This window comes from Mus musculus, chromosome 4 (assembly GCF_000001635.26).
Source record: "Mus musculus strain C57BL/6J chromosome 4, GRCm38.p6 C57BL/6J".
Lineage (NCBI taxonomy): Eukaryota > Metazoa > Chordata > Mammalia > Rodentia > Muridae > Mus > Mus musculus.
In genome coordinates this window covers 13,561,170-13,585,179 of record NC_000070.6, presented here as the reverse complement: position 1 = coordinate 13,585,179, position 24,010 = coordinate 13,561,170, and the positions used below count along the sequence as shown (strand labels likewise).

The 24,010-nt window shown below is 39.1% G+C and overlaps 1 long non-coding RNA gene across 4 annotated transcripts in view; it reads left to right on the top strand.

Moving 5' to 3' along the window:
• The window catches only part of Gm36488, a 25,808-nt gene extending 1,798 nt beyond the window's left edge, over positions 1-24,010 (top strand). The window contains exons 2-7 of one of the 4 annotated variants that reach the window (XR_001784252.2): positions 917-1,124; positions 1,212-1,299; positions 11,808-11,909; positions 15,027-15,165; positions 15,764-15,844; positions 22,995-24,010. This is a non-coding gene — a long non-coding RNA (predicted gene, 36488). Of the gene's footprint in view, positions 1-916; positions 1,125-1,211; positions 1,300-11,807; positions 11,910-15,026; positions 15,174-15,763; positions 16,794-22,994 lie in introns of those variants that run through there. The other 3 variants (XR_001784253.2, XR_001784250.2, XR_001784251.2) reach the window with 3 other exon arrangements.

Here is a 24,010-nt window from a genome sequence, read left to right as displayed (position 1 = left end):
TTGTGGGAGAATTGACTCCTGCAAATTTTCTTCTCACTTCCATATGGGTACCTCTTGCCTTCCACACCAAATAAATAAATGTTATTAACAATTTTTTAAAGACAAAAGACTTAAAACCAAGTTTATTTGACTAGTCTAGTTTGGATAAAGCTTTTTGTTTGTTTGTGTGTTCTTGTGTTTGTTTTGTTGTTGTCGTTGTTGTTGGTAGTGGTGGTGGTGGTGGTGGTGGTGGTGGTGGTGGTGATGGTGGTGGTGGTGGTGGTGGTGGTCTCCCTGGCCTGTAGGTAAAAATGAGATAATCATCAGCGGAGGAAAACACAAATTAACTATATAATTATTGGAAGGAAACATCTCAGAATTGATTCTGAAATAGTTTATAGCTTCAGAACTTAAATCAGTTTTTGTCTCATTTTTATGATCTCTCAGTCTGACCTGGGTAGGTCCCACATGACTGCAATCTCAGTGTGTCGGAGACAGGGGTAGAATGACCGCAAGGTTGAGGATACTTTGGAATATAGAGTGAGACTTCCTCTCTGAACCCCGAGTTAATAATCTCCTAAGCAGTTTATTCTAGAGGAGATTCATCTCCCCGATCCCCCATCACTGTCTTCCCTGCCTTGGTTTACTCTGTATAACTCTTCATGATATAGTTTCTTTAAAGATGACCATTTTTTGTTGGGCCAACTGATGTAGTCACTTTTCCCAACAATAGCCCCTCTCTGCTTTTCCATTGTTTAATTGCTTCTCAAATTTTGTGACAAATTTCTCTCTCTCTCTCTCTCTCTCTCTGTCTGTCTGTCTCTCTCCCCCTCTGTGTGTGTGTGTCTCATTTTTGTGTGTGTCTCATTTGTGTGTGTGTGTGTGTGTGTGTGTGTGTGTGTGTGTGTGATTTTTGAAAATGGGTATCTCTATGCAGCCCTGGCTATTCTAGATTTCACTGTGTAGGCCGAGCTGTCCTCAAACTCAAAAGGATCAGCTTTCCTCTGCCTCCTGAGTACTGGGACTACAGCTGGTGTCACCATGGCCAGCTTTCCTTCAGCATTCTTTAGCACGGGTCTGAAGCCTCACCTTCACAGTGAGGAAACCAGCCATGAAAATCATCCTTCAATAACTACGTCTTTCATGTAAGTCTTGTCATTTTCTTTACATTCTCTTCACATCTAATGCATGCCATCCTGAGTGATCACATAGCTTTCTCTTTTTGCATTCAGGTTCTGTGTATCAGTGTCCTCCTGTTCCTGGGATCCTGCACTTGATGATTCTTGCCAGTATCTAGGATCGGTGAGCACTGTGCATCAGGTAATCCACAGGTCTAGCATTCACAAGCATAACTTGACATAACCACATGCTAACCCTAAGACGTAGACATGAACAGGAAACTGATTTTCTATGTGCTGCTAGGGTAGTCAATGGCAGATTTGTGATTTGAGCTCAGTTGGTTCAACTTTAGAAGCCTATATAAAAAATGTGCAAGGCACTGACTATTGAAGAAAACAATGCTGAAACATCTAATTAAGAGGTAAATTTTCATAGCATGAAAAGCGAAGCAAATCTAAAATTACCATATATAATTTTAAGAGGGTATTTCCTGGAAGAGTGAAGTTTTATAAATCCCATTTTCTTAAATAGATAAAAATATACTATTGTTGGGGCCGGGTGGTGGTGGTACACTCCTTTATTCCCAGCACTTGGGAGGCAGAGGCAGGCGGATTTCTGAGTTCGAAGCCAGCCTGGTCTACAAAGTGAGTTCCAGGACAGCCAGGGCTATACAGAGAAACCCTGTTCCCAAAAAACCAAAAAACCAAAAAACCAAACCAAACCAAACCAACAACAACAACAACAACAACAACAACAACAAAAAACCAATAACAACAACAAAAAACCTATTGTCCAAATTTCTAGTAGTCCCTGGGTGGATACCCAGTTTGAGTTTCCCGGCAGTGCTGTTCGCTGAACTGCACGTAGAGGGGATCTTCGCTTCCAGCCCTTCCTCAGACTGCTGCTGCTTGAGGTAAAGCACAGAGCCATACTTTCTGAGACTTTGAAAGGCTGAACGTGATATGTAATATATCTCTCTTTCAAGATAAGAAGGATGCTTTTATAAAAACACAATTGTTCCAAGGTGAGAAGACTTTCTCTTGATTATTCGGGAACTTGTGCTTGGGTGTGGCTATGTTGAGTCACTCTGGATTTCAGTATGTTGATGCACTGTGGAGGAAGCAGTCACTCACAGGGTACGTTTCCTTGGGACAATAACTCACAGAACATTTGGAAATGTTCAGAAGTCACTTGTTTTGAGATTCTTTAGCAACAATTTAATAAATGACATCTATTACTATTTAACCTTTTAAATTTTATGTTAAATATTGTAATCAATATTTCCCTTTATATTTAATTATATAATTGGACAGATACCACAGTTTGTTTGAAAGGCTTTAAAGTATTTGTGCCTTCTATCCATTAATTCCACTTCTAGGAATCTAGCATTAGCAAATAATTAGAAATGCAAGAAAAAATTGGAGGCAAGAATGTGCACCACAGTATTACTTATGCAGTGAAAAGTCAAACCTCTTTAAGTATCCTGAATTACAGGAAGTAAATTATGGAATAGTTGCACGATAGAATATTAATGTAATAATTAAAAATGAAGAGTCTTTTAATGAGACAAAAAATGTTTTACTAATCAGCAGTGTTGGATACAATGCAGCACACACAATTACATATACAGTGTGATCACACGTATGAAGCCATGGATAGATAAGAGAGTAATCAGAACATAAGCTGACAGGAAGACTAAAAGATGAAACATAGAGAAAAGGCAAGAACTCATTCTGAAATGCTGTTTCTAAGGGAAATGAGACTATAGACTTTCTGTTTTATTGTTTACACGTTGCTTTATTTTTAACAAAACTTAAATGTAGGTTTACTTGTTTTATTATCAAGGAAAAGCTCTTTGGTTTAAAAACATTAAAGGTATTCTATTACTAGTACTAAACACACATACATACATATACACACACGCACACGCACACACACACACACACACACACACACACACAGAGAGAGAGAGAAAGAGAGAGAGAGAGAGAGAATAGGAATTTCAGTGGGAAGATTCATTAAAATTAATAAAACATGAGTTCTGACTTTTTACTTTTTGAAATGATTGGTATCATCATGGGTAATTACATACTTTCATAGAAATAGCCATGCTAAAAATCTGAAAATCTGGCCTTATTAAATAGAAAAATGCAAGAACAGCAGCTGGAGAGATGTCTCAGAAGTTAAGAGCTCATTTTGGAAGCCATATTCAGGTCCCATGCTCATGTCAGGTGGCTGCCTCTTACTCCGGCTCCCTGCGATCCCACGTGTTGGTCCTCTGTGGGTACCTGCATTCATGTGCACAGACCTGCCCACACATCACATTCATTATTGGAAATAAATCAAATCTTTTAAAAGGAGAAACCTCAACAATGTATGGTCTTTTATGAGTCTTGCTAACATCACACTTTGTATACATTTTAATTTTGTACTTACTAATATTTAAGGATCCCATAACAAATTCTTCCAAAAAGATAAGCCTGATGGTGCAATTTTTTCATGAGCAAGTCACCATCAGACTCTTTCTAAGTATTAACTGTGAAGCAAGGACCTTGCCAATATTGTTGTAACAGTAAATTAGTGATATTTAGATTTCTATTTATTAAAGTGGTCTTCCTATTTTATGCTTCTCATCTAACTATCCATAGCAAGTAGAGCAATGTCTTCCCATCTCACACCTCGAGTCTTTGTGAAGAGCACAGTATTTCTGTATGGCTATTTGACTCCAGTATACTTTTGGTCAGCAACTTTGCTCAGAAAAGAATGAATTTAAAACAATATTTGAGGCAAGATTTGTTTGTAGCCTGCACATATTCCTGGGGAATGGAATGAAAGCAGGAGACAGACTTGACTCTGCTCTTTAAGCATATGAGAGAGGCACAGGCCTGTGTCACAAATGGAACCTCTAAGTGCTCTCCTGTCTAAGGATATATATTGGTAATTTTTGCCATCATTTTTCAACTTCAGAGAATGCTATAACGCTTTCAGTGCTACTGAGAAACAATGATGACAGATTTTGTTTACACCAAACTTTGAAACAGTCCTTCAAGTATACCATCATATATTGTTATTCAAATGAATCTGTGGCTAATCTATTCTTTTTTATTTCATGTACGCTGTTTAAAAAGGTGAATTGTTCTAAATAGTCAGAATTGGAAGAGCTCAGAGTCCATGTGACTTTACATCATCATTAAAATAGTTTTGCAATCTTACTGAAGAGGAGAAAATAATTCGAAAGCATAGAGTTGTAAATAGATCTAAGCTAGCATATAAGATTGTTGGGAAATGGTTAACTTTAAAGTGGCCTCTCAAATTCCTATATCTATTTGTTGTTGTTGTTGTTGTTGTTAGTCTTTTTTTTCAAGACAGGGTTTCTCTGTGTAGTTCTGGCTGTCCTGGAACTCACTCTGTAGACCGGCTGGCCTTTAATTCTTTGAGTTCAAGGCCTGCCTCTGCCTCACCAATGCCAAGATTAAAGGTATGTACCATCACTACCACCCATCTTTTTGCCTCTATTTTTAATAAATAACAATTAATTTTGATTACAGGAAACTCTCAGCACTTTCACAGTGTACTTTAACATTCTGCAAATTTCTGCCAACACCTCTTGTTGACAAAATGGCCTAGTTACCCGTGATTATTGCAGATCAATTTGCAACTCAAGTGATGGTCTATTTTTTAAAAATGTCTCTAGTGTATATTTATACAGACAGTCCAGGAGGCTTAGTGACCATCAACATAACTCATTTTGTAGATGAGAAAACAATTCCAGTTACTGATAGAAGGATCCAGCAACAAGCTCATCTCCTTGTTGTCACTGGTTAGATCTCACGCCCTCAGACAGAGCCATACACTTATCTAGAACTATCTTTATAATGTTTCCCAGGCAGTGAGTGGTTATCCACCACTCTTCTTGATCTCATTTAAAAATACAATGAAATAAAACTAAACTCTAAATACCACATAAAATGAAAGTAGAAATGCAATGGTGAACAATTTTTGTTGATGTTTAATTATCTTCTCTATCTTTGTCTTAATTTGCTCAAGGGAGTATGAACTTGTTTTGTGAAGCTAGAGAATAGTTACATGAGAAGAAAGGGAGACTCTTGTAAAAGTACTCAAACTGATTCATGGTTCAGTGTGGTACATGAAAATTAGGACAAGAATAATTTTTAAAAGCTAAGTTGAGTTTTAGTAAAAGAAAAAGACCTTTAAATTATGTAGTGTTGAGATTTTTTTTTCCCGTTGGATGAGAGTCTATAAATGCCTGCTTGCTTCCAAACAAACCAGAGTTTTAGGGAAACATTGGAGTAGTTTGAATTCAATATTCTGAGCTGTCCTCTCGGAGACTTACAGAATCTGCCAGAGAACTGTGTGGTGCTTTTCTTAGATGGGCATAAAGTTCATGGGAAGTGCTAAGGAGATAGATGGTAATTTCCTAGGAACTGAAAGAAGTTAGGCCCTGCTTAGTGAAATCAGGCAGCCACCCCAAAGTCCAGCCGAGTGTTCTGGTTTCGTGAGATTCCTCTGAGTGGTTTTTTTTTTTTTTCACTTCTTTTTTCTAATGCAAACTGTATTATGAGATGAAGAGTACATATGATGGAAGGAAAATTAGTGTTTTAGCAACATTCGCAGGCCTGCTTCATGCTGAATGCGTGTATTAGCTCATGTAATAAAAATGGAGAGGGAATCGCCATAGCAACTCTAGCCATACACAATGGAAAGGTAAGAGAGTAGATTCAATGCTGACTGCAAGAGCAGCAATTCATGGATTTCCAGTGTGATTGCCAGGTATATAAGGGCCCCTTTCTGAAAAGACAGGCATAGTTGTAGATGGAGAAAATATACTTTCCACATTAGTTTAGCCCATAGGGGAAACCTATGTAGTGAAGCACGACGTGATGTACCTTTTCGATGTATATTTATTGAGTAGTTACTACCTTCCAGTCACTGTTATGTGTTCTGAAGGTGGATGAGTACGTGAAGCGGTATCCTTATTCTCTTAGATATTAGAACCTGCTTGGGCAACAATGATAGGTGAGGCAGTAAGCACATATTAGATACTAGTAAGTGCCTAGCAGAGATTTGAATGAGTGTGGGTGGTAGAGTTGCTGTCTGCTTTCAGTTGGATGCTAACAATATCTTTCTTTTGTAGATGGCAATGGCAGCCTCTCACTTAATGTTTGTGTCCATCTCAAGGCTTATGGCAGGCATCACAATCATTATAAAGCTAAGTGGGGCTCATTGTAAGTTAAAGGTCACAGGACCACCACTTTCCCAGTCCCAGACTCATGTTGGGTTCTCAAGATGTTTTCAAAGTTTCTCTTCAAGATTAAATAGTGATTTATTTTTTAAAAAATTGGATCTTCCTTTTGTGTGTCTCTGTGTGTGTGTGTTTGTGTGTGTTTTATTTATGTGCTCACACATGTGTGCGCCTGTGTCTGTGGGTATACACACACTTGTGTCCATGTGAAAATCAGGGCTGATGTCTGGTGTCTTCCTCTGTTGTTCTCCTCCTTAGCTTTTGAGCCAGGGTCTCTCCTTGGTCTTGGAGCTTACCATTTGGCCAGATGACCTCGCCATGAACCCCAGCAATTATCTTACATCTGCCCGCCCAGCATGGGTATTGCAGGAAGGTCATCTGGCTCTTGGGTGCTAGGGTTCCAGGCTCAGCGCCTTATGTTTGGGAAGCAAACACTTTACTGTAAGAGTCATATCCCAGGTCAAAGGGTCTGAGTTCTTCAATTATAGGTTGTGAGTAGCAAGTTAGGCCTCTACTCTAACTACAAGAAAATGTCAGGGACCATAGGTTTTCTTTGTTTGTTTGTTTGTTTGTTTTCTCTTGATCCAGAAAAATAAACCAAAGTTAGGGAGTGGCACAGTATGGGGAGTGATACTGATGGCTGCTCTTCAGCTTTCCAACAGACATCTTCCTCTGGTAAACACTTAAAACAAAGATCCATTTTCTGGCTGTCTGGCTTGTTTGTTTTGAAAATCGTTGCCTCTCTGGAAAGCATGTTTGTCCTGGAAGGCATTTATTTATTTATTTATTTATTTATCCATTCATTTTGTTTTGTTTTGTTTTTTTTCCCCTAAAGTACCACAGTGAGGACTAATTTTCAGGATGAACTCAGACAGAATGTGTGAATTTCCATCATGTGCTAAAATGTGAACTTGCACAGTAGACAGTTGGCTCTCCTCCAGTCCCACAGAAAGCTGTGTAAGAGCCATTGAACACTTCCCCTGTGGTCCTCGAGGAGGCAGCTGAAAGCTTGCCATTCTGATGCCGTTTAGAGATGTGCTCCACAAGGAATGAACCACCCTTTTCATCTGAACAATAAAACTGTGGGTCTTCTCTCCAGAGCGACTGACTTGGTGACATGGTGCCTGTGAGACCTGGGCTTTATTCCTTCACCACAGTATTTATAGCCTCTGCATTTCTAAGCCTTGGGATTCCATTAGGCTCTTCCCTAAAAGTGAACATCGCACAGTTTTGTTAAGCTTCCAGCCTCTTGCTCCTTTGTTTATTGGTTTGTTTTGTCTACTAGATAATGTTACATTTGAAGGTTCCGTACTTCACCTGTGTTTTAATGTCTTAGAGTCACACAATCTCATGACATACCTGATTTTTAAATCTATGCAGCAATCACTTAACAGAAATTCCATTGATATGCTTGGTGTGGGAGTTATTCAAAGGCAAGCAGACCAGGGTTTTATCCCAAGGGTATGCTCTAATTCATACTCTGTTTCCTCTGCCTTCAATTGTCTGTGGAGCATCTTCGTCTAATGTCCTGTTTCCAATCATTGTCTCACTCACTCCTGACACCAACATTTCTCTGCAATTTTTGTGACTTCTGTCAGTAAGGGTAGGGCTCAGCCTCTCTACCATTCTTGTACACTCTCAAGTCTTTCAACATTGCACAATGTCTTATCACAATGTGTGTATCTATCTTTCTCCTCCAGTAGTTAGGACATTAGTTACTTTTCTTCTCTGCTGTGATTAAATACTCGACAAGAGCATCTTATGGAAACTAGGGGTAGTTTGGGCTCACACTTCAAAAGTACAGTCCATCACAATACAGAAAGTCGTGGCAATAGGAGCTTAAGGAGGTGGCTGGATACACTGCATCCACAGTAAGGAAGCAAGGAGATATGAATGTGCTAGTCTTTCTCCACTTTATTCCATTATCTTAGGGTGGGTCTTTGTGACTCAGTTGACATGAACTAGCTAACCACCACAGGCATGCCCACAGACTTGTTTTCATGGTGATTCTAAATCTCAGCATGTTGACCATCAAACTGCTTCTGACTTTCTTCTCTTCCATTCATTGTAAAATTCAACTTTCTAAGATGCCTTATTGTCTAACATACGAGCACCCAGCTGCTTTCCTGGCTGGAGTTAGGTTGGCCTTCAATGGCTCCTATTTGAGACGGCTCTGTCTCTGACGTTCACCTCTCAGTCACCCTTGTATGGTGTTCCAGGCAGCCACATTGTAAAAGCATTTTTCATGCTCAACCTTTGCCTGCTCATATTTTCCTTTGAGACAGACAGAATTCACTGACCCTCTTCATTCCTACACACACACCTTGCCCCTCTCTTCTATATCTTGTCTTAGATATAGATTGATCTCCCAGGCCTTCCAAGCCATACTAGTTATGAGTGATTTCTCACTTCCGCAAATCCTATTACCACTCATTTCCTGTGCTACCTCAGATGGCGAGATATGGTCACATAGATGACTGCAGACATGGTCACTTGATTGTCACTCTTATCTCTTTTGTTCTTGATTCATTCTTTCAGCCACTGTGGTGGCTAAGATCATTTTGGAATACACTAAGCAAACTGCTTAATTGGAGAAAGTAATTGTACTCTTTGACCTCTCTGCCCAGGCCACTGATTCTTGAGATATGCCTTTGACCCACCCCTGTATTCCTTTTATATCTCTTCCAAATTTTATCCCTAATCATTTTAAATATGCTAAATTTCCTTCAATATATTTCTTTTCATGTCATTTGGTCTCTACACTCTCAGCATTTATATTCTGTGATGGTTAATTTCTATTGTCAACTGATTGGATTAAGAAATAACTATGGAGAGTGTTAACGAGGCACACTTTTGGTTATATCTTCTCCAAACAGAATTAACTGAGGACTAAGATCTGCCTTGAATATGATAGTACCATTCCTCAGGCTAATGCCCCTTACTGAATAAGAGAGAGTGGGGAGGATAAAATCAGATGGGCATCAGCATCTTTTCCTCCCTGCTTCTCAGTCCACCAACATGTATGAGAGAACAGCACTCCGCTCTCCCTGCCATAGGGAAAACCATTCCTGCCACCATGGCCTCTTTGCTCTGGTGGAATGTGTCTTCAAACCATGAGCCCAAATAACTCCCCTTCTCCTAAGCTGCTCTAGTCAGATCCTTTACAGTAGCAACAAGAAAAGTAACTAGTATAGAAAATTGTAGCCCGGCGTGGTGGCGCACGCCTTTAATCCCAGCGCTCGGGAGGCAGAGGCAGGCGGATTTCTGAGTTCGAGGCTAGCCTGGTCTACAAAGTGAGTTCCAGGACAGCCAGGACTACACAGAGAAACCCTATCTCAAAAACACCAAAAAAAAAAAAAAGAAAGAAAGAAAGAAAATTGTTATCAAGAAGTAGCATTGTTGCATTTGCTGTGATAGCTTTGACCCTGGAACATTTAGGCCTTAGGAACATTCTTATCGGAGGAGTGTTGAAGAGTTTGAAGCCATGGGTCAGAGAAGTCCTGGAGTGCTCTTGGCAAAGCTTAATGGGGCATTTTTGTGGAAGTTGGAAGTTTAGAAGACCAGAATGCTAATAGAAATGCAGACAGTAAAGATGATGTCCCACAGGTGTTCAGAGGAAAGAAAAAAAAGAGCGTGACTGGAGGTCACCCATGTTATAAACTGACAAAGAATCCGGCTGTGATCTGGATCTGTCTATGTCCTGAATCCTAGAGTCTGGATGCAGAAGAAAAACAATCATGTGATTTGGTGAAGTCAATTTCAAGATAGCAAATCATAGCATGTAGGGTGTAGCACAGCTAAAGCAGATACACTCAAACAGATTCACACACACACACACACACACACACACACACACACACACACACCCCACATGGATGAGGAAGCAGAGCCAGACAGGCACAGAGACACAGGTACACACACGCTCACACAGACAATAGTACAGCAGAAACATATGAAAGATAAGTTGTTTGGAAAGGAGCATGAACCCGGTGAAAGCTACAGGATAGATATGAACAAAAGTAACTATAATAGTTAAAGAAATTATTGTGATTGACAGAAAATACTATTTGTACTGGGACAATAGACTAGGTACACTGAGGGCAATACAACACTATCAAGAGCATTAAGTCATAAGAAAGAGAACACCTGCTCAGACGGAGCCTGGTAGAAATAATCACCTAGAAAGTGTTTAATCAGGCTAATTCAAAAAGGCACATATAAGCAGCAACAGCTATGGCTTAACGCGTGCAGGCTACATCTCCAGGCCGCATCAGAGTCTGCCATCTTCCACCTGGACTTGGTGTTGGCTTTGTAGTCATGTGAAATAAAGGAGTCAAGAGGCCATGGAAGCTGGTATCACATCTCCGGAAAGCCAAAAAGGGTCAAATTGTTTGCTTCGAACTCTGACATAGATTTTGTATGAAGCTATGAAGGTAAGACATACGTAGCAGCTGAAACTCAGGGTATAGGGAATGCTAGAAGGACAGACGTTCACCTGGGAAAGTCGCAGGCACCAGGTAGCACTAGCCTCCCAATGTGGCCATGTTCAGCAAACAGTAGTGCTCAGTGGGTGAAGCAACCCATTAGGAGTCAGATGGCAGACACAGCTGCAGGACCTGGTGTTTGACCTGCTGGGCTTCATTGTTGCTTTGACTCTATCATTCATTCCATCTCCCTCTCCTCCCTTTCAGAATGGAAATATTCACCCTGTAACATGTGTTGGAATTGAAGGTTTTGTTTGTTTGTTTGTTTGTTTATACCAGGGTTCATGATTATGAATTTGTCCTAAATCCTAAATGAGACTTTAGACACTAGACCTTTGAACAGTGTTTGAACTATTAGATTATGGGAACCTTTGAAATGTAATTGGATGTATTTTAGAATCATGGCATTAAAATGGATCAATCGTGTGAGAGGTAGGATATTTCAGGTTGGATATAAAATGTTCCTCACAGGTGAATGTGTTTAAATACTAATTTCTAACTGGTGGCACTGGTTTTTAAATGTCATACAACCTTTAGGAGGTAGGACTTGTCACTGAAGTAGGGTAGGGAGTGAAGGTGGAATATGCATCAAGGTTTACAGTTCAGCACTACTTCCTGTCTCATCTCTGCTTCCTCACCTGCCCAGACCTGTTAAAGTGCCCTGGTGCTCTCTTGTGGATCTTGTCATGATATATAAGGCTCCCAATGTGGGTTGAGTAAATTTCTCCTTCCTTGGGTTATTTATTAGGTAGCTGCCACAGCAGTGATAAAAGCAATATATATTGTGTTATTTCTCTTTGTTAATATATTGAATGACTCCCACACTAGAATCAGTACTCCATGCAGACAAAGGCTTTGTCTAACATGTGGATTATTTGCCTTTAATGCTTAGCTAATGTCTGACGCATAACAGTGCTCAGTAAATAGTAATTGAATGACTCTCTTTTTCCTAATTCCACCAGAATCAGAAAGTCTTTCAAGTTTCTTATGATGGCCACTGTCACTGGAACTGTTGAAGGACTCCATTGGCACTGTCTGCACAACTGAAGTAATTTCTTACTAAGGTGTGTATGAGATGATAGAAACCTACAATTTTCTGACTGCTTCATGCTTTCTGTAGCACTGTCCATTACTGGAAATATTCCACTTGTATCCTTGGCCTCCAAGCCTCTGTCATCAATCTCTGTTGCTTTTACCCCCTTGCCAGCTCCTCTCCTTACAGTCCTCTAGATATTTATTTTGTGTATAATTACAGTTTTTAAAGATTGTTTTCCCACTCCTCTTGAATGATGGACAGTTGTTTGTTCTCATTATTTGCTACTTTCATATTTGCAAGCTTATTTACTAGAATTTCTTTGGAACCACCAGGTTAATAGTCATGACGCTCTCAGAATTTATCATATTACCTGCATCAAACAGTGAGAGACAGTCATATTGGATATTCTCTGCTGAGACCCGAGAAGGCTTTGCTCTCACATTTTTGTTTTCAGCTCTCATAAAGCACATTTAGCATCATATATCTTTTGGCATTTTATGCAGATTTTTGCTGGTGACATTATTGTTTATTAAATGGCCACCAGGCATAGTGCTGAAAGTCTAACTAGTGTTGCTTTAAACCCAGGAATGTGGTCATATGCTGTCCAGATAAAACCTATGTCAGAGCCAGGTGTGGTGGCGCACGCCTTTGATCCCAGCACTCGTCGAGAGGCAGAGGCTGGCGGATATCTGAGTTTGAGGCCAGCCTGGTCTACAAAGTGAGTTCCAAGACAGCCAGGGCTATACAGAGAAACTCTGTCTCGAAAAACAAACGAACAAACAAAAACCCAAACAAAAAAACAAACAAAAACACCCCCCCCTAAAACCTACGTCAGATGAGCTTCATATGGAAAAACCACAGCTCCAATGACCTTTCAGTGCTTATGAATCATCTATCCATCCACCCATCCATCCATCTGTTTGTCTGCCTGTCTATCTATCACCTATCTATGTAGCATCAATCATTTAGCTATATATGTATCTGTCAAGTATCTATAATCTATCTCTTTCTCTCTAACTCTCTCTCTATCATGCATTTTATCTATAATCTGTCATCATCTGTTTATCTGTCATCTATTTTTAATGCATTTCCATAGTTTATTCATCTATTATTTATCTATCCATCAAGAATCTACGTGCCTATCAATCTATCAATCATTTGTCTGTCAGTCATTATCTATGAATATTTTATCTATGTATCTATCTATAATCTATGTATAATCTATCTATATCTATCATTTATCATCTATTTGTCTATCTATCTCTCATCTATGTATCTATATATCTACATTTATCATCTATTTATCTATTTATCATCTACCTCTCATATATCTATCTTCTACCTGTTTATTGTTATCATCATTGTCATCATCTATATGACTTTAAAATACACAGCTAACAATAAATAATGAAGAGGTGACAAATGGCTCTCAGGTAATAACCATGAATTTCCCCAGGAATGGTGTTCATTTGCTGGTTTATTTTTCTCTGTTAATATGAATAACATAATCACAGCAAACGTTGAGCATCAATAATGTGCTGTTTGTGTCTGTGACCATGACTCCTAAGGCTCTAACTCCAGTCAGCATTGTTTTCTAAGGGCATCTCTTAGGTCATGCCTGCTTCTTCATTGTAGCCATTTCCTGTGCCTTCAGTTTGTTTTGTCTGGCATCAGGTAACAGGGTTGAAAAGATACATTTGATGATGTATCCCCCACCTCGTTTTCTTCTTCCTAGGGCTCTCTGCTTTTCCTAGGACCATACAAACTTCTTGTCTTAGAAAATAGCTCTGTGTAATCTCTCCAGAGTCACATTCTGTAGTCCTTCTAACACCTTTGCTTCCACCAGAGATCTCACTCTGTCTCCCATATCAGACTTCTCTGTATACATTTATACATTCTCCTATTCTATAGTACCCCTCCCTCCTCCTTATTGTACAGGTAAAACTCTAATCAGCCAATATGAGTCATTTTGGGTGTGATTCTCCACTCTGTTTCTTAGGAAGATGGTGGCTTCCATGTCAGGTCTGATGACTTTGTCTTTGGATTTCAGAATATGTGCTTTTATTGTTCATGTATGTCTAACTTTTACAGTGGATTCCAATAATTCCCTCACGGAGAAGAGCTAGGTTGATTCTTTTCATCTGGACATATCACAGCATCTCATATAGTGATGAAGTATTTAGCATCAAATACCAAGTAAAGTAAAAGAAAAAGAATTGTGAGTGAAGCTGAGTCACTGTGCATCTCTCCTAATAAGACATTCCCTTGAATCAAGATAAGAAAATTATACTAATATATTTCATTAAAAGAGGTATTTGCAACTAATTACTTTTATACTTGAGAATGACCAAGCATAAAATACAAAGGAAATTCATTTGCTGATGGTGCAACTTATAAAAAGCCTTAATACAAAGTGATTTCATTATCATCATTCATTAAAAAGCAAATGTTTGTGGAGTGAATGAATTAATAGAAAAATGATTAATATAATTTTTATTTTACTTGAGGGCATGTGTTTCTTTCCTTTTCCTTTCTTCCTTTTATTTTTTCTTTTCCCGTGTTCTTTCCCTCCTGGCCCCTTGCTCTTTCCTTTTGAGACACAACTTTCCTAGATAGACTGAGAGCAAATGTGTGAGCCTTTCTCTTCAGCCTTCTAACTGCCAGGATTGCAGGTGTACACCATTCTTCACCTCATATAACTTTAAGAATAATAGAAAACAGTCTTAGATCTAAAACAGCTTCATTATAGAAACATTTACTTCAACCTTTCTGGGCTGCCACTTCTCAAAATGGAATAATAACACTCCAAGCTGAAGGTCACACTGAGAATGTGACGATAGGCTGCTTAAGAATCCATGTTCTGAGCTACAGTAGACAACATAAAAATGGAGACAGTTATATCACTGCTTAGGTTTATCTGAAATGTGCATGTCCATCTTTGCTGTAATCAGGATACACATCTCCTCTATGTTAACATCCCTGCTGCTCCCACTACTTGGCTCAGAATAACAGTTCCATAAAAAAAAAAAAAAAAAAGAAAGAAAAAAAAAAGGCATAGCCTGTGTTGGTTGTGTTGGTTTGCAGAACTTTCTATTTACAGAACATTTCATAGATGTTTTACACAATGACGAATGGTTGCTCATAGACAGATGCCAGCCATGTGTTGTCCAGCACGAATGAAAAATCCTGGAAATGAGAAAACGAGAGAACAGACATGTACTTCCTGCAGAAGGGAAACTCCTCCCTGGAAAGCTCGAACTCTGAGTCTCTCCGTAGGATTGTGGGTATGATGGTGGGTATGATGGTGGGTATGATGGTGGGTATGATGGGGCATCGGTGTGGTTTTGAACAGCTTACTCTGTCATGGCTCAGTTAAGGGATTCTCAGTGGCAGCCCTCTAAAACAGTTATGTTCTCCAGATAGGCATGAAACGCAGAAAGGAGATGTTAAAAGGAAGAAATACAAACAAGGCAAAGGAGTTTTAAAAAGTAGCTGGGTCTCTCTGCCTTTCCCTTAATATGACAATCTGATTTTCCAGTAGGGTAAAGTTACTGTTGCAGAGTAAAAAGCTTTTCATCAAAAGGTTCTCAGATATTCTGAACTTTTTTCTCTTTGTTAAGAAGTTTTCCTTGTTTGATACATGTAACCTAAAGAAAGAATAATTTATTTCACGATGACAAAAAAAATGCTTAGATTAAATGAAATACAGTTTGCTTAAATATTTAATATTAGTGATAACTGTTTTTTTTTTTTACCAAGAAATGATAATTAAAACTGGTCAAAATAATTTATTTGGAAATTAACTAAAACTAAAACAACATCAAAATGCCAGGCTGTGTTATAATATGACTAATATAGAATTCTGTGATCTTTTTATTACAGCCTAGCATTCATCATGATAGAAGCTGTGGACTCTCCAAGCTGGCTGAACATTCCGGGTGGGGCATCCTAAGCTTAAACAAGGTACTTCTCTCTAGTTGATACTGTTACTCACTGAGGAAATAGATTCCCTCCAAACAGTGCTTGTCTCATAGCTTCATTAAAGAATAGCAAAGCTGAATGGACCGTGTACTCAAGAGAAACTGGCCTCTAAAGTAAATGTTGGCTGGTTTGTTTGTTTGTTTATTTGTTTGTTTGTTCTTTCCATTTGAAATGACCTTTCATTCCTGTGGTCATCTACTCTATGTTGACTGCCTTGGTCACTCCAAGTGCCTTCCCCAGTTCTGAAAACAAAGCAACACAAAACAAAATCAAAACCAAAAGCCAAAACAAACAAACAAACAAACAAAATACCAAAAAAGCAGTAGCAGCAGCAGCAACAACAACAGCAAAATCTAGCCAAATTTCCCTGCCTCTGAGACATTTATTCTATTCTAGCTATGATGAACATCTACTCTATACTAAAGTATTTAAATATAGTTTTTCTCTAACTTTTTTTTTAAAAGAACTGATATGAAGCTGAACCTGTTATTATTCTAAAGTTGAGAGTTCTCAAGCAAGGAAAAGTGAAATGCCCTTTATAGATAAATAACACTAGAAACTGATGTTTTTAGTCATAAGCATGATTTACTGGACAGTTTACCTTTCCCTAACATACCCGTTTCTCCACTGCCATCAAGGGTTTGATCCAGGTAAGGTGATTTTTGAGATCCTTGTAACCACCATATCTTCTACCCAGCAGTCGTTGCCTCATACAGGTAATGGTTTTGAGCTGGAGAAGGCAGAGACAGGGTTCAGCTTTATCGGCAGATCCAACTGTGGTAATAGCCAGTCACAGGCTCCTGTCAGGGTCTGCTCTGCACTGCATACATTTCACACAAGGAACCTCCATGATTAAGACCTTTCTTTCTTTCTTTCTTTCTTTCTTTCTTTCTTTCTTTCTTTCTTTCTTTCTTTCTTTCTTTCTTTCTTTCTCTCTCTCTCTTTGGTTCTTCCTTCTTTCCTTTCTTTCTTCCTCTCTCTCCCTCCCTCCTTCCCCCCTTGCTTGCTTCTTCCTTCCTTCCTTCCTCCCTCCCTCCTTTCCTTCTTTCCTTCTTTCCTTCTTTCTTTCTTTCTTCTTTCTTTCTTTCTTTCTTTCTTTCTTTCTTTCTTTCTTTCTTTCTTCCTTTCTCTCTTCCTCTTCCTCTCTCTCTCTCTCTCTCTCATTTGTAACCTTTAGTCATTATTTCATAAAGGTCTGTTACATATTAGACAGTGTATTCTTGATGAATAAAATTGGGCTGTTTAAATAAACTAAAAATAACCAACTTAGAATACCTGTGTGATTTTAAAAACAAAGCATCACGACAGATCTAATAACAGACTCTAGCAATCTCTACATTCTATTACTAGCAAGATCCCTTCCATTGGTGAACTCTGTCACCTTTTAAAGCTATTTCTTTGGCATTTACACATTTGTGAATTGTGTGTTTATGCTGCCGTATTTGTTTGTTATATTTACTGTTGATTTTCTGAATTTCATTTTCATGCACTGACCACTCTGCTTTCCCCATCTTCCTAATGTAGTATATTGCAATTCTGAGAAAGCCATTCTTCACTGTTTAGTATTCACTATTATTCTAATGCAAATATTATTTACAAATGAGAGTCAAGGCATAATTATCTTACTTCTTTCAAGTCTTCCTGTGTTTTGCTAGCTTCTAGCACCTCTTTTTAGTATTAGAAATTTTAAATTATACTTTGTTGTAGAAAAATACTTCCCTGGAGAATTATATCACTTCTATTCTTAAAAATAAAACTTTAATTTTGTCATTGATTTTGCTTAGTATTCTTATTCTTTTTATCCACCATTTTCTTGATCCCTCTGCCAACTACTCTATTTTTTTTTTAATATAATTTTACCAGGGTTAAATAAGGCCATTTTTCCCATGTGTATATACACAGTATATTTTAAGCATATTCTTCCTCATACTCAAGTTCCCTCCTCTTTCTTACCTTTATTCTTTCCTTTGATCTTACCCATTTGCCAATTTCAAGGAAAAGTTTTTCTTTGCTTAATTTTTAAAGAACATGAAACATGAATGTCAGACTTTTCTCTATGTCACATACCTGAAGCTATGGCTATTAAGATGACCATGCCAGTTGCCAAAGAATATTACCTCTTTACTCCAAGTCCTGCTTTAGTCAAACCTCCTAGGTAGCTTTTCGTTCTGTTCTGAAACGTCTAAAGAACACTGGAGGCATGGTGCACCAGCCTCTGGACACTAAGCAAAAGAATGAGCCTTCGTTTAAGTTCAACAGATAGTATTTGATTCACTAGCCTTCAACCATTCATTAGCAATATCAAAATAGCCAGATGACAGGTAGCTTTTCTTTTCTTTTTCTGGTGTTGAGGGTCAAATACAGGATCTTGGTATGTTAGGCAAGTACCATGGAGTTATATCCTCAGCTCAGAATTTGAGAGAGTCTCTCATTCTGCAGCCCTCATTGGCCTTGAACCCACCAAAAAGCCCTGGCTGGCTTCAGAATAACTTCTATCTAGCTCAACATTCGGATGCTGAGTTAGATGACTGGACTGTACCACCTTCTTTGGATGAAGGGAGCTTTCTGAGTGCCTTCATTACAAATAATAATTATATGAGGTAATACAAATGCAATTTACACTGGCTTGATTATCACACATCGTACACATGTCCTGAAACTTCGAGCTGCACTTCATAAATTTATAAAATTATGGATCAACTTTTAAGAATTGAAAATAAAATGAAGCTAACCTAAAATCAAGTTATATTTGTAGATAAAACATGGGTATTTACAAGGCTTCTAACAGACTAGGAAAAAGGGAGGCAGAAGAACAGTGAGTCCGTGAACCCCAACACTATAAAATAAACACACATGCGCTCCCATATGGAGCGACTGTGGGATTCTGGAGCTGCACAAAAAGGCACACAGCTCCTTTGAGGGAAGCAGGCAGGATGCTGGATTCAAGGAGACTGTCTCTTCACCATTCAGCTTGCTTCTCTCCCGCCGCCGCAGGCGGGCGGCATTAGCATTTGCTTCCCAGGTAAAAGGTGTCCGTGTAATTACATTTTGTGTGATGTTAAGCAAAAGTGGAAGAGCAATATCCTCAATTCAAACGCAATAGGGCATGCTAAGCTTCAGGAGAGCTCCAATCTTTGTTTTCTTCAGAGGCTCTTTCATCCCCTGCATCAGAAGAGGAAGTTGAGAATTCGAGAATTCGGCAGAGTAGCCAAGAAAGGGTTACACGTTCGTTGTAATGAGTCCCACTTTGACCTGCATCAATGATCCCTGGAAATGTCCTCCTAAAGCCAATCTTCAATCACTCTGCTCAGGTTGTGCAGACACTGTTGCGTGCTTCCTGCCAGATCAAAGGGAAGCTCAGACCAACCCAAAGCAGGCTGCCTCTGCCCTTTAATATGTAAAAAGCAAAACTCAACAAAACAGGTGCCTATGTTAATTGCTACTCTCAGGGGGGTGAGCTGGGGACAAGAAAATGAGCAAGCTTTAAAATTGTAGTCAGGGCAAAGACCTTGAGCGACAAGGTTAGCCAAGAAAGATTAAAAAAAATATCATCTAGTTAAAAACCTCACCAGTTGAATGGGATGACAGATGAATGATGGATGCAGGTGGGAAAATGGGATTCCCTTCAAAGAGAAGAGTGTGATGCGCAAGGCAATGAGGAAACTCAAGGTCCCGGTGCGAGGCGCCAAGAGCAGATAATGCCTGTCTGTACGCTCATTGTATTGTCAGAGCAGCTGAAATAAACCCTCTGGGGAGCCGCTATAAAAGAAGGCGAAACCAAGAGCAGCTTCCCGTTTGGGTATAAATTTAGAGGAATTTTAACTGTCATTGTGCTGTGTGTTAAGGTCAAGCTTTTTATGAAAAGAAGGGCATAATAAGTAAATCTCTGAAGAAAGTAGGCTTGGAGCCAGGCATGTCAAAGCCCTATCTACAATTAGTTAGGGAGCCATTTGAAGTCTCGCTGAGCCTTGAGATTGTTCATCTGTAAAATGGGAATAACCGCAAGCCACTTTCCATCTTTTGTAAGAAAGAGTTGCAGCCGGTTTTAAGCTTGAGTAGGGCTACTATGTAAGTAGGTGCTGTGAGAATGCCTAATACGATTTGAATGCTGGAAACCCATGAGAAGAAACACCACCAATGCATTAAATGTGTCCGAATTACATTTTGTCCTGGAGAGTCCAGGAGTACTACTGGTTCAGAATAAAAAGAGTGAGCCTCCGAGTAGATGAGTAGGTGTTGTTGATTATAACTGAGAAGCAAAACAATGAGCAACAAACAATATCAGACAAAAGTTAACTGGACTTCTTGAAAACGAAACAAAGCAAAAACAAACAAACAAAACAAAACAACAACAACAACAACAACAACAAAAAACTAAGACAAAGACCCAGACTTCAGCAGTATGCCACATACCATACAGATACATAGATTGTATGCTCCAAGTTAAAAAAAAAAATGCTAAAACCAGAAACATTTTCTGGTTTAAACAAGCAGCTTTGTAGAAATTAGGAAGCAATTTGAGTCATTATTGTTAGGATTTTTGTCTAAGCTCCGCCCCACAGTTGCCTGGCAACAGCCAGGTGTGCCTGACTCACTATAAAAGGGGCTACTTGCCCTCTCCTCTCTCTCTTGCTCTGGCCTCTGGCCTTCTCCTGCTCTGTTCTCTCCATGTATTCAGGGCAGGCCTCTCCTCCTCCTCCTCCTCCTCCTCCTCCTCCTCCTCCTCCTCCTCCTCTTCCTCCTTCTTCCTCTCTCTCTCTCTCCCTCCCTCCCTCCCTCCCTCCCTCCCTCCCTCCCTCCCTCCCTCCCTCCCTTTCTCTGTCTCTACTACCTTCTTCACTTCCCTCCCCATACCCTGAATAAACTCTATTTTATAATATTCTGTTGTGTGGCTGTTCCCTCAGGAGGAAGGGATGCCTCAGCATGGGCCTGTGGATGCATCTCCTTTCCCCATACCTGACTACACCTTCACCGAAACATATTCCTTGTCTCCTTTATCTTTTTATAAATACGATTATCCTGTTTCTATTATTATATCTTTGTTCCCTCAAACTGAATTATTTAATATTTAACAGTGTGCTGACATTCTACATTTGTGGATGAATGAAACAAGTTTGTTGTACAAGAAGGGACTCTATCAAGTCCTTATACCATTTGACTAAGTTTCTTATTTCATTATTATGACCACGCCCCAGAAACAAGTTCTTTCCAGGCAGGTACAAGGTTCTCTGTGGTATCCCAATTTGGTGATAGGACATTGATAGGGACATAAAAGAGACTCTCTAATTGCCTTTTAAATCTCAAAATCTCTCACAGTGAAGAGGGCCAACTGAATCGCTGGCCTCATTTTAAAGAAATTTTCCTTAAATTAAACCGTTCGAATGAATGTTCAGTACATCTTAGAACCACCAGGTTGCCGGCACTTTCCATCTTTTCCATGGGGATTTTGTTTTTTCCACCCCTGAAAACATAACTGGCTAAAGGTGGAACTGCCAGGTATTTCCACAAACACATCAAAACACAGAAACAAGTAAATGACTAGTGTGAATGCGTGTTTCTTTTCTCACCATGATACACTTGGTGTAAGAACACTGGATTCCCAAAGTAATCTACCTTCCATGCCTGACTGTCCTCTCATCCCCACACTGGTTAGTTCTTGATATTCTGCTGGAGCATTGTCTTAAAACCTAGTACATTTCTATCTCACTGCATATCTGTAGAAACATTCCATTCTGACTCTTCCTTGGAAAGAAGAATGAGGCATGCAGCTTAAAGTCATTTTCAGATTTTTTAAAAAGATCTATTTAGTTTTATAATTAAAAACAAAAGAAAACAAAAAAAGATGTCATAAATATTCTGGTTCAATTCTAGATGACCTTTTTTTTGCTTCCTTTTCTGCTTGTCCTAGAAACAACCTTCCATTATATTTGGCTCTTGCATATATTGTTCACAATAATACAGAACAAATAAATGGAATAGAAGAGAAAAGCAATTTACTCTTCCTAGTTGTCACTTTTTCTCAGCACTGCAGGCTAGGGAGCATAGTATCTTACATGAGCCCTGCCTGGTTGCCAGGTTAGGTATTTTCTAGGAATCAGAAGAACAAACAGCTTCCCAATTAAAACAAAACCCTAGAGTGATCAAAATACAATGAACAAAATACAATGTATTTTGTTTGTGTATTTGCCCAGTCTCCTGCACTGAAATCCCCACAAAGTCAATGATGGCCTTTGTCTTGCTCACTAATGTATCCTACTTCCTAACAAGTAAGTTCCTTTTAATACACATTTGCAGATGAAAAATGACAATAGTTAATTTTTATGGAATAGCAGTTTTGTGTCAGTTGCAGTTGTGAGAACTTGGCTTACCTGCGGAGGTTCATTTTGTGTGACCCCTGGGCTCCTAACTCAGTGAAAGAGAGGGGTACCAAGACGGTGTCCAGAACTAGTGAGTAAGGGTCAGAGCTGGGACTAGTGTTCATAAATGCTGGCGTCAGAACTGCTGCTGGCTAAGGAGAGTGAATGTGATAGGGTCAAATAATGCGCATTTGTACTCTACTTTCACATGCTCATTCTTTGGTTATAGTAGATATGGTAGGAGTGCTACTGGGGTGGGCTGGGCTCTCTACAGACTCAGCAACGCTTTTGATCATCTAACTCAATTCTCTTCTAACCCCAACTATTTGGAGATAGAATCAAATCTCACAAGCAAAAACTAAGTAGGAGTACTCCCACTTTGAACAGGAATGGCCTGTAATGTCTTATGACTGATTGGTTACAGAGTCTGCAACTGTCTCACTCTAGTTCAATTAACTTCTTAGAATGCCTTACAAAAGGTAGGGAAACATATTTTCCATTTACTAGTTTCATATGAAGAACCTTTTAGCAGGAGTATAGATGTACAGATATGTGAGAATTGAAGATAACAGGTATGTAGGAAGGAGTGGGAGGACCCATATCCTCTCTGGTTGCTATGGTTTAGATAGAAAATATCCCTGCAAAAAACTCATGTAAGAAGCTTGGTCCACCTAACAACAATGAGGAAATGCTTTTGAAGGTGAAATCTTTTTTCTGTTTATCTTCTGTTCTGTTCTCCTCTCTTCTCCCCCCTCTCCCCCATCTCTGTTACAAAGAAATAAACAGTCTTCTCCATCAAGTTGCCATGGTTTGAATATTCTTGGCCTCTGGAGTGGCACTATTAGGAAGTGTGGCTTTGTTGGAGGAAGCATGTCACAATGAGACCCACCTTCTAGCCATGTAGGAACCAGTCTTCTCCGAGCAGACTTCAGATGAAGATGTAGAACTCTTAGCTCCTCCTGTATCATGTCTACCTGGACACTGTCATGCTTCTGCCTTGATGATAATGGACTGAACTTCTGAGAGTTCCCTTGGTCATGGTATCTGTTCACAGCAATAAAACCCTAAGACACATGCATTCCTGGTAACAGATATTCTGTATTGTTCAGAATACAAAGGTCATAGCCAGGTAACCTTTGACTGAACCCTCTGAAACAGTGAACTAAAACTGTTCTTCCTCCTTTGAAATTGTATCTCCTGGGTATGCTGTTGCAGAGTTGAATAAAATATTGATGAAATAAGTTTTAAGAACCTCCCAGGTATGCAGGTCTGTCCAGATCCCTCTGGACAAAGTCTGTCTGGAGTTTTTATGACATTTCAGACAGTTAAAATGCTCTTTCTCATAAAATTTTAAATAAGCACTGTACTTTGAAACAATTTTATTTTTCCCTTTTTTATGTAATTGCTTTCATTTTCTTTCCTTGTCTAATTATTCCAGCTAAGACTTCCAAATCTATGGTCAAAAGAATTTAGAAGAATGGAATTTCTAAAACTCCCCCTTTTAATAAAATCTGTTGAGTGTATTGTCTGTTTTCTTGACATATGAAGCTTTTATTGTACTTCTGTCCTTTCTTTCTGAATCTGTCTAGCTTTTTAAACCATAAAAAGAAGACAGTTTTTGTGTTTCTACTATGCATTTACTGAAATGATCATAATTTACTGTCTTCCATTCTGTTGGTGTGGTATATCATGTTGGTTGATCTGACTGTATTGAACTAACCTTACATCCCTTTTGTTCTTGGTATCTGGTTCTTTTGATGTTTGCTGCACTAAAAATTTCATATATTTGATT